This window comes from Podarcis erhardii (genome assembly GCF_964252035.2).
Source record: "Podarcis erhardii genome assembly, chromosome: 5".
Lineage (NCBI taxonomy): Eukaryota > Metazoa > Chordata > Lepidosauria > Squamata > Lacertidae > Podarcis > Podarcis erhardii.
In genome coordinates, this window is record NC_138509.1 from 92556399 (window position 1) to 92568200 (window position 11802).

Here is an 11802-nt window from a genome sequence, read left to right on the forward strand (position 1 = left end):
TTTTACCACTACAAAAGAATGGCCAGGCTCCCCAGGAAATCCAATCAAGTAACCTGCCAGACAGGAGATAAACAAGGACAAGAGAAAAACAACATGTAAATTTCTGTGATGTAGGTGGGATGGATCTGAGGGGTGGTCTTAGGTTACACCCCTTCTGTGATGTATGCATAATGTTTCTGGGGGTGGTCTTGATCTAGAGGATGGGAATTTCAAAAGTCTTTATAAGCCCTTGCACAGCATTTTGGGGGGTGCTCTTCCTCTCCTGCGTGTGAGGGGAGTACCCTGTTGCAACAGATCAATAAAGATCAAGCTTACTAGCTGCTTTGCTTCTCAATATTCTCTGGTTGGCCTCTGTTATTTTTCTCCTACCAATAGGGAACCTATGTAAGGACTCTATATGGGCTCTTGGATACCCCATAAGGGAAAAGGGCATATATTTTTATTTACAACACTCTCAAGTTCAGTACGCATGCTATTGATACCATGCACAATTGGCTAAATCAGAGTATCAATGACTCTGGGTCCTTCTGTTTTCTTTGCAGACAAACATTCCAAGGGTATCTGGCAAAGGGGCAAAGGCCTCTTGCTGCAGCCCCCACAAACAAACAGATTTGTCTGATAGCCTCACAAAAAAACTATCTTTGCAAAGCTGCATTCCACAGATACAGCAAAGGATCCACCCTGCTGCATTAAAGCAGGGTTCAAGAAAATGCTCAAGAAAACAAACATGCATCTACTTATCGTGAGTACTGCAGACTACATCAGATTTTCAGATTTTTCCATTGCAAAGCTCCCTTGGTTAAAGAAGAAACAATTTGAGGCTTTGTGTATGTGGGACACTTCACATGATAATGTTTTTAGGTAAAGGTAAAGGTAAAGGGACCCCTGACCGTTAGGTCCAGTCATGGCCGACTCTGGGGTTGCGGCGCTCATCTCACTTTATCGGCCGAGGGAGCCGGCGTACAGCTTCTGGGTCATGTGGACAGCATGACTAAGCCGCTTCTGGCGAACCAGAGCAGCACACGGAAACGCCGTTTACCTTCTTGCCGGAGTGGTACCTATTTATCTTCTTGCACTTTGACGTGCTTTCGAACTGCTAGGTTGGCAGGAGCAGGGACCGAGCAACGGGAGCTCACCCCATCACGGGGATTTGAACCGCCAACCTTCTGATCGGCAAGTCCTAGGCTCTGTGGTTTAACCCACAGCTCCACCCATGTTCCTTAATTTTTTAGGTATACACCTAAAAATGAAAGCAGCATGTGTTTGTAAATAAGTATCTGATATGGGCACATGCATCCACCTGAAAGCCCATCCCAGTGCATACTAGCCTGTAAGTGCAGCAGGGTGGTGCAGGAACTGATTCACCTTTTTATCGGGAGTGGCGCCTGTTATGGCATTGTTGTCTATCACATGACGGTGTATGTTTTCATTCCACAGTGTGGGAAGTGACGGAGACAGGATATTTATGTTACTGTGTTCCGTGAAGTGGGACTATCGTACTTTGTTCTTTCTCTTTGCTGTCTGATGAGAAAGAGGAAGGAGCTATGTCAGAACGCTCCGAGTGTATTATATGTAAATAAAGTAGATTAGCCAAAATGCTGTGCTACTGAGTTCTGTTACGCAAACCGCTAACACTCTGCAGGATCTGTAAGTGTGCTGATGGCTGTGATGTTCGGGCTGGAGAAAGCTTTTGAAGCTCCAGAACGACTGATCAGGAGGGAGAACATACCAGTCGGGCATGTGTCTCTACCAGGTCCTACACGCGAGTAGGATGATCCTAACAGCACCCACCCTGTGGAATGCCCTCCCAACAGATGTCAAAGAAATAAACAACTATCTGACCTTTAGAAGACATCTGAAGGCAGCCCTGTTTAGGGAAGTTTTTAATGACTGACGTTTTAATGTACCGTATTTTTCCCTCTATAACACGCAGATTTTTTCTCCTAAAAAGGAAGGGGAAATGTCTGTGCGTGTTATAGAGCGAATGTGTGGTCCCTGGAGCCGAAAAATCAGGCAAAAATCAGGCAAAAAATCAAATCCCGGCGCTGCACGGAGAAGCGAAACCTGAAAAGAGGAAGTGGCTGCTTTCCTGCATTCTGCCTCAGGGTCTTACTGCCCACCCTCCTCTGTTTCGTTGCTGTGTTTGCTGAAACGGAACAAAGAGCAGGGAAAGCCCCTCCCCTCCAGGCAAGCAGAGGGGAATTCCTCTCTGTGCTGCTGGGGGAGAGGGAGAGAGAGGGGGAAGGGAGAGAGAGAGGGGGGAGGGGGAGAGAGAGAGAGAGAGAGAGAGAGAGAGAGATATGGCTGGCTTGGGTGGGGGGAAACTTTTGCCTTTCTTTCCTCCCTCCCGTTAAATCCCTCTCCTGCATTCTTAGCCAGCTGCTTCTCTGCACACCCCTCTCATGTCCCTTCTTTGTTTTTCCTTCGCTCCCCACTTAAAATGTGGTTACAAAGCATAGATCCACATGGATCCTCAGGATCTTTGCATTGGGTCACCCCAAATTCACCATCAGATCACATAGCATGTCCATGGCTACAGCCTGCAACAAAAAAATCACGCACCCACTGTTGCCTGGGGCTGCAATGGTGCAAAAATGTGGTTACAAAGCATGGATCCACAGGGATTCTGAGGATCTTTGCATTGGGTCACCCCAAATTCACCATCCGATCACATAGCATGTCCATGGCTACAGCCTGCAACAAAAAAATCACGCACCCACTGTTGCCTGGGGCTGCAATGGTGCAAAAATGTGGTTACAAAGCATGGATCCACAGGGATTCTCAGGATCTTTGCATTGGGTCACCCCAAATTCACCATCAGATCACATAGCATGTCCATGGCTACAGCCTGCACCAAAAAAATCACGCACCCACTGTTGCCTGGGGCTGCAGTGGTGCAAAAACGTGGTTACAAAGCATGGATCCACAGGAATTCTCAGGACTTTTGCATTGGGTCACCCCAAATTCACCATCAGATCACATAGCATGTCCATGGCTACAGCCTGCAACAAAAAAATCACGCACCCACTGTTGCCTGGGGCTGCAATGGTGCAAAAACGTGGTTACAAAGCATGGATCCACAGGAATTCTCAGGATTTTTGCATTGGGTCACCCCAAATTCACCATCAGATCACATGTCTGTGGCCACAGCATGAAGCCCAAAAATGATACATCCACTGTTTCATTCAGAATGTTTTTTCCCTTGTTTTCCTCCTCTAAAAACGATGTGCGTGTTATGGTCAGGTGCGTGTTATAGAGTGAAAAATACGGTATTTTTAATCTTTTGTTGGAAGCCGCCTAGAGCAGCTGCGGAAACCCAGCCAGATGGGCGGGGTAGAAATAATAAATTATTATTATTACTATTATTATTATTATTATTATTGAATTGGAGAGTTGGGAGGCTTTTCTAGCGTAAATGGTTTGAATGTTGGCAATTACACAGGCAGAAGATTCTGTGGAAATTGACAAAGAATCTGAGGCTGACCGCTTTAACATAAGAGGCTAAGCAGGGGCAAGGATGCACAAGGCATTTCTAGTCTGTAAGTACTTTTGGGTACGATTCAGTCATACACCCGAAATTCCAGGTTACACAGTTAAAGCTGAATTGGTGCTGCTTTGCAGTAACACCCACCCCCAAGCATACTTTCAGTGTTTACGAAAATGAAGAGGAAATGCAAAAATGTGGGATAATGCTTGATGAAGTGCTGTCTAAGCTGCCTGCAAGCAAATCAGAATGAATACTCAATTAATAAATCATCGAATCATAGAGTTGGAAGGTATCCACAAAGGTCATCTAGTCCAAAGCTCTGCCATGCAGGAACTGCAACTAAAGCATCCAGGACAGATGACCATTCGACCTCTGCTTAAAAACCTCCAAGGAAGGAGAGTCCATCACCTTCCGAGGGAGATAATGTTTCGGTTACAAGTCAAGGTTCATGGGCAGTGAAGCCCCTCCTGTGGGAACTGGGTGCCTGCAGATGGGATTTTTAAAACAAGTGGTAGAAGGAAGCAGGATCTGGCAAGGCGTGCAAGTCTTTTCTGGGGAAGGCAGGTGAAAGTTCAACAAGAGAGTGTTGAGGTATGGAGATGAGGGCAGAACAAGTGGGTTGGGCCAGTCATCTTCTGCAGATGGCAGCCTAGTGTGAAACAAGAACAGTGTGTGTACATTCGTACCCAATACATTTTGGCACCTGAAGTGAACCACAAAATGGTGTTTTCCTCCACCCCCATCAAGGAAAGACAGGAAGAGTGAAGAGCTGTAAATTTCTGCATGGTCTTTTATGCATTGTGGTATTTTATGAATTGTAACGTTGCTGTTATTTTTACGGATCATGGTGCAGTAATGATTTGTTGTCATTGCTGAGAGTGAATTTCTGTTTAATTATTATTTGCTGGCATTTTGACTGTTAATATTATTGCACAATATTATATTCTAACCGGGTTATTGAATTACTTAATTTGATGTAAGTTGCTTATTTTAAAGTCTCATTTTTCATTAAGACATTCACATTTGATTGGATTGCGACAGGATGCATGATCTCTGCTGCATATTTTGTTCTTCCTGAGTAGCGTGTAAATTGCTGTGTGCATAGCAATATTCTAAGGCAGCATACAAATCAAAAGGGAATTGAAAATAAAGCACAGATTCTTCAAGTTAACAGCTGACAGACTGGGAAAGTGTAGTTTGCAACTGCAGCCTGTTCCAACCATAAGCTTCTGAGCTGTACATGATGTCACAAGATATATTGATTTCAGGAACTGGTCCCACACTAAATTTAGCACTCTTGACGTCTGGGTTGACAGTAACATTATGATCAATGACTCAGAAAAAGAAAATGGCACAGCAACATTCTCCATATCCTATTTCTCTTTGTATCTATTGTTTTATTTCAGGCAAGGGGTACCTTTATAATTTCCCTTTCCCAAAATCAAGTGTGACAGAGTACAGTCAGTGAAACCTCTGAGGCTTTTCTAGTGTAAATGGTTCGAATGTTGCAATTACACAGGCAATTTCCACACAGTTTCTGTGGAAACTGACTAAGAATCTGAGGCTGACTGCTGTAATGCAGGGGCAAGGAAGCACAAGTCATTTCTAGTCTGTAAGTCATTTCTAGTCGGTCCAGTATACCTGAAGGAGCGTCTCCACCCCCATCGTTCTGCCTGGACGCTGAGGTCCAGCACCGAGGGCCTTCTGGCGGTTCCCTCATTGCGAGAAGCAAAGCTACAGGGAACCAGGCAGAGGACCTTCTTGGTAGTGGCGCCTGCCCTGTGGAACACACTCCCATCAGATGTCAAAGCGATAAATAACTACCTGACATTCAGAAGACATCTTAAGGCAGCCCTGTTCAGGGAAGTTTTTAATCTGTGATATTTTAGTGTATTTTTGGTTTCTATGGAAGCCGCCCAGAGTGGCTGGGGAAACCCAGCCAGATGGGCGGGGTACAAATAATAAATTATTATTATTATTATTATTATTATTATTATTATTATTATGTACTTTTGGGCATCATTCAATCATACACCCAAAAATCCAGGTTGCAGAGCTAAAGCTGAATTGGTGCTGCTTTGCAATAACACCCACCCCCAAGCATACTTTTAGAGATTACGAAAATGAGGAAGAAATGCAAAAATGTGGGATAATGCTTGATGAAGTGCTGTCTAACCTCCCTGCAAGCAAATCAGAACGAATTCTCAGTTAAGAGATCATGGAATCATAGAGTTGGAAGGGACCCCGGAGGGTCACCCAGTCCAACCCTCTGCAGTCCAGGAACTGCAACTGAAGCATCCATGGCAGGTGGCCGTCCAACCTCTGTTTTAAAACCTCCAGTGAAGGTTTGTGCAAACAAATCAGGATGAATGCTTAACAAAACAGGCAGTGTGGAAGTGATCGCAGGGTGGGCAGATACAAGAGAGGACAAGGCTGCTGCTCTTTTAAGAGTTGTGTAGCAAAGATAATTCCAGCTGGTGTAATCTGTGAATCTGCTAAAATCCCCTCTTTTAAAAGTGCAGGATTCCTCTCCCTTTCCCATTTGGCTAACCTATCTGGAAGTTACAGATAGGTAGCCGTGTTGGTCTGCCATAGTCAAAACAAAACAAATTCCTTCCAGTAGCACCTTAAAGACCAACTAAGTCAGTTCTTGGTATGAGCTTTCGTGTGCATGCACACTTCTTCAGATACACTGAAACAGAAGTCACCAGACCCTTCTATATAGTGAGAAGGTGGGGAGGGGTATTACTCAGAAGGGTGGTGGGAATGGGTGATTGGCAGATAGCTGTGATGAGCCTGTTGACGACTCTTAACGACTGCAATAGGTCTTACAGGAAAAAGCAAGGGGTGAAAAGGTGAAAAATGGCTTTGTCATGTATAATGAGATAAGAATCCAAGGTCTTTGTTCAGACCAGGTTTCTCCATGGTTTTAAGTTTGGTGATAAGTTGTAATTCAGCAGCTTCTCTTTCCAGTCTATTTCTGAAATTCCTTTGTAGTAAAACAGCTACTTTGAGATCTTGTATAGAATGTCCTGGGAGATTGAAGTGTTCTCCTACTGGTTTCTCTGTCTTGTGATTCCTGATGTCCGATTTATGAATAAACGGACATAAATCGGACATCAGGAATCACAAGACAGAGAAACCAGTAGGAGAACACTTCAATTCAAGGTCTGAACAAACAATCTCAGGGTTGCATAAAGGCCATTGGCTCTTATTCAGATTTTCAGGAACATCAAAATGATGCTGATGGTAGGTTTCAATAACAAGGCTACCAGCCTTATATTTGCATCTTTAAGATTCAGAGTGTCTGGGTATCCATTCATTCCTTTTGGCCACAAAAATAACAAAAATAGTTTTGTGGAGGAGAAACTCAGTATTTAAAGCTCAAACTGAGTTACGTATTGACCCTTAAATCCCCTAAGCAGGGAAATCAGTCTGGGTCAGTTTGCAAACGGATTTGGGTTTCAAAACTGAGCAACACCCAAATGCAAATATATTACTTTGCAAATATTTGAGAGGGCTTGGTCAAATTTAGTTGGTAGCGTTTGCAAATGATGAAGTTAGTAGAGTTTAATGATGTCCTTCTACACGTATCACAACGAGGGATGTGCATGCACTGATCTACAGAGGAAAGCCAGCATGGTGTAGTGGTTAGAGTGTTGGAGCAGGACTCGGATGACAAGGGTTCAAATCCTCACTCAGTCATGAAGCTCACTGCATGACCCTGGGTGACCTTAACCTTACTACCTGACAAGGAGGATAAAATGGGGAAGGGGAGAAGGACGTACACCAGTTCTGAACTCCTTGGAGAAAATGGTGGGATAGAAATGTAATTGGTTCATTAATCCTGAGGTTTGTCCTATGGGCAACTCAAGCCTCTGCAGGTCTACTCAGATGTAACTCCAAATGAGCCCAAAGAGTCCCAGCCAGCATTAAAAGCTGCTTCATCTGCAGACTTTTGGAGGGGGATAATGCTCATCTCCTGCTACGAAGAGCTTCACCTGCGGGAAGGTAAACGGCATTCCGTGTGCTGCGCTGGCTCGCCAGATGCAGCTTGTCACGCTGGCCACGTGACCCGGAAGTGTCTGCGGACAGCGCTGGCTCCCGGCCTATAGAGTGAGCTGAGTGCACAACCCTAGAGTCTGGCAAGACCGGCCCGTACGGGCAGGGGTACCTTTACCTTTACCTAATGCTCATCTCCTGCTACGAAGAGCTTCACCTGCTCTTTAAAAGAAGCGGACTACAGTAGAACCTCGTGTTATGTACTGTCCTCCTTACGAATGCTGTAGGTAAGAAGCTCCGCTAACTCGGAAGTAGATGCTCCTTGTTGCGAACTTTGCCCCGGGATGCAAGCGGAAGTCGCGCGGCAGCAGTGGGAGGCCCCATTAGCAAAAGCGAGCCTCATGTTAAGAATGGTTTCGGTTTAGGAACGGACCTCCAGAACAGATTAAGTTTGCAACCAGAGGTACCACTGTAGTTAAATTCTTGCAAGAAGCAGCGCCCAAATGCCTCCCTCCTCTAAATGGGAGCACTTTCAAAAGCCTTTCTGCACCATTCAGACACCAGTCCCCCAGTCCCTAGCTTTAGAGGAGCCTTATACCTAGTTAGGGATGTGGGTGGTGCTGTGGGTTAAACCACAGAGCCTGGGACTTGCCGATCAGAAGGTCGGCGGTTCGAATCCCCGCAACGGGGTGAGCTCCCGTTGCTCGGTCCCTGCTCCTGCCAACCTAGCAGTTCAAAAGCACGTCAAAGTGCAAGTAGATAAATAGGTACCGCTCCGGCAGGAAGGTAAACAGCGTTTCCATGCGCTGCTCTGGTTCGCCAGCAGCGGCTTAGTCCTGCTAGCCACATGACCCAGAAGCTGTATGCCGGCTCCCTCGGCCAATAAAGCGAGATGAGCGCTGCATCCCCAGAGTCGGTCATGACTGGACCTAACGGTCAGGGGGCCCTTTACCTTTTACCTTTATACTTAGTTAGTCCAACTAGATCAGTATTGTCAGCACTGACTTGCAGCAACCCACCAAGGTTTCAGGCAGGAATGATTTCCAGCTTTACCTGGAGACACCAGGGATCGAACCAGGGACCTTTTGCATGCAGCCCTTCCCTAAATCTCTTCCCCATCCACCGCCCACCCCCAAACCTGAAGGTTTGCTTTATAGACTCATAGAGTTGGCAGGGGTATGATAAGTAATCCACTTTCGTCCCATGCAGTCAGTTGGCAGTGTCACTTAGAGTGATGTGCCCACAGTCAATGAGGCCGTATGCAAAAAAGCGCTGGGTTCCTGGACTTTTAATAGCTGCACAGAAGAGGAAGTCTGAGCAGGTAAAACTGTGAGCAGAGATAACGAAAGAGGCAAGGGAGACTGGACAAAGAGCTGCAGTGTCCTAAATACAGAATCAAGAAAGTCCGCTACAGTAAAGAGTATTGTGGTATATTAAAAAAAAGCCCTAAGGCTGGAGTACAGTCCACTTCATCAGACGCACAATTATCTTAGTTGATAGCTGGATTTTTAATTTTTTTAATGTCATCAGCAAGGCCAATTAACTGTGTCATCATCAGTTACTGCTGTTCTGAATGGCCACTGTGTGTATCTTGAATATCTGTAGCCCAGAAATGGCAAACATTGCATCTTTTACATTAGGGGTACTCGACAAATATGGCATTTGCTAATTCCAGACCAAACTGCCCTGACCTGTAGCTCTCAGGCTAGAACCCTCAAGATTCACTAGCTGGAGCCAGGTGCAAAATATGGGCTTGGGGGGGGCGGTGTAAGGAAGAGCACACCAAATTAAAGGACAGGGTCCCTTTCAGCATATTCTCAGCCAAGGAATCAGTATCAGAACTGAGCTTACAATAATGTCACACCAAAATCCACTCCAGATCTCCTCCTCCTTTTTTTCATCTCAGCAGCCTAATTTAGAAAGGGGAGTACTGTAAGGCTTTTCAGTTGTGGCTGTTGGCAAACCATTCTGTCAGTTGTTGTTCAGTTGTTTAGTCGTGTCCGACTTTTCGTGACCCCATGGACCAGACATGCCAGGCACTTCTGTCTTCCACTGCCTCCCGCAGTTTGGTCAAACTCATGCTGGTAGCTTCGAGAACACTGTTCAACCATCTCGTCCTCTGTCGTCCCCTTCTCCTTGTGCCCTCCATCTTTCCCAACATCAGGGTCTTTTCCAGGGAGTCTTCTCTTCTCATGAGGTGGCCAAAGTATTGGAGCCTCAGCTTCAGGATCTGTCCTTCCAGCACTCTGGGCTGATTTCCTTAAGAATGGATAGGTTTGATCTTCTTGCAGTCCATGGGACTCTCAAGAGTCTCCTCCAGCACCATAATTCAAAACCATAAATTCTTCGGCGATCAGCCTTCTTTATGGTCCAGCTCTCACTTCCATACCTCTCTACTTGAAAAACCATGACTCTTAACTATACAGACCTTTGTTGGCAAGGTGATGTCTCTGCTTTTTAAGATGCTGTCTAGGTTTGTCATTGCTGGTAAATATTCTGCCCGCTTCTGGAACTTTTGGGAACATTTCCTTATGCTTGACTTCAGGAGCTGGTGAGAACAATCCCGTTTCATTCATCTTCTATGGCTATTTTTGGGATTAGAGATCCTTGTTTGCAGTAGCATACCAAATACAACTGCCTGCAAAATTTCCCACACTCACCGGTGGGAAACAGATTATTATTTGTGCTGGGTTGTGCGTGGTAGGGAAAAGACGCAATTCCATTATGTCCCAGGCCAGCGTTTCTCAATCTGGACCTCAACCCACTTTCAGATGGGCCTTGGCGCCACAAAGCCTCCCGCTCTTCTATCTAGCCTAACAGCACCAAGTGCCCTACATAGGTAGTACACAGAGATGGAAAACAGGAGTTGATTAGAAAGAGAGCCTGTGGCATGCTAAATTGGAGAGGAAGGAAGGACACACAGAGAGAAAAACTAACCAGAAAAGTGGCCTGCTGAGTGCCTGAGTGTGAGGGAAGGAAAAGTAAGGACAAGACTGAAAGAAGCAGAAGAGACAGACAGACTAAGGGACTGGAAAAGGCAGAATGCAAGTTAACCATCAATAGAAAATGATGTCAGTGATTGTCAGCCTATTAAGGAAGAACCTATGCAAATGTGGACCTTGTTTGTGTGCTACATACCTGGAGTGGGACGAAGGTACAAACCTACTAGCAAGAGGATGACAAGTGAAACTGTTAATTGGGCTTTGAACGATTTCCTCATTTAGTACTTATATATAGCACACTGATTGCTATATTGGTTGTACACTTTTATGCCAACATAAACCCAAACTAAAGGTGTGTGTGGGTTTATAATTGCCAGTTGGGAAGCCAAACTCCACATCAAATCGGCCATCATTTTTTAACTGCCTGAACCGGAATTTAGGGATGCGCTTGTTACACCTCAGCCTCAAAGCTAAGATCACTGACCTTTTCCCAACAGTACACACCTGTCTGTAGCCCTGTGGATGCTGTTGAAATCCTCCATCTTCCCCAGCCGTGGGTGGATGGGAGTTGTAGTCCAACAACATTTGGAAGGCCACTCAAAAAGGTCTACCCAAACACAGGAAACCACCTGTGCTTAAGCTGCATCCAGTACACCACTGGGATGACAATCCATATATTGTCATTTCTTATGAAATACCGTGTTCCAGCTTTGATCCACACTGGCTAAAAGAACAATCAGGCTTTGTTTTAAGGTGGCATCATGTACATAACCTAAGTCAGAGCACTGGGCTATCGAGTTTTAGCATACGTGCTGTCGAAAAGAACACAGGCCTATCTAGCTCAGTACTGCCTACACTGGCTGGCAGCAGGTCTCAAGAGGGATTTAGAGAGTAGTCTCAACCAGCCCTAACTGGAGATGCCAGGGATTGAATTTGGGGACTTTTTGCATGGGGAGCATCTGAGGTGAGCTACATGCCAGAAATAAATGTCCCCAGAATATTCCCCAGAAATAAACGTCTCCGGAACCATCAGCTGCCTGCATTCAGTTTACTGCCATTTAATAAAGAGTTACAGATAGGTAGCCGTGTTGGTCTGCCATAGTCAAAACAAAACAAATTCCTTCCAGTAGCACCTTAAAGACCAACTAAGTCAGTTCTTGGTATGAGCTTTCGTGTGCATGCACGTGTGCATGCATGTATCTGAAGAAGTGTGCATGCACACGAAAGCTCATACCAAGAACTGACTTAGTTGGTCTTTAAGGTGCTACTGGAAGGAATTTGTTTTGATTTAATAAAGAGTTGGAGACGTTGTGCTTGCTCGGTTAAAGATACTAGAGAAAAACATAACACAGGTTGACCAACAGCTCAGAA

At 45.3% G+C, this 11802-nt stretch overlaps 1 protein-coding gene across 6 annotated transcripts in view; it reads right to left on the reverse strand.

The window, feature by feature from the left end:
• MCF2L2 (MCF.2 cell line derived transforming sequence-like 2) overlaps positions 1–11802 on the reverse strand; it is a 233300-nt gene that overhangs the window by 106986 nt on the left and 114512 nt on the right. The window lies entirely within an intron of this gene.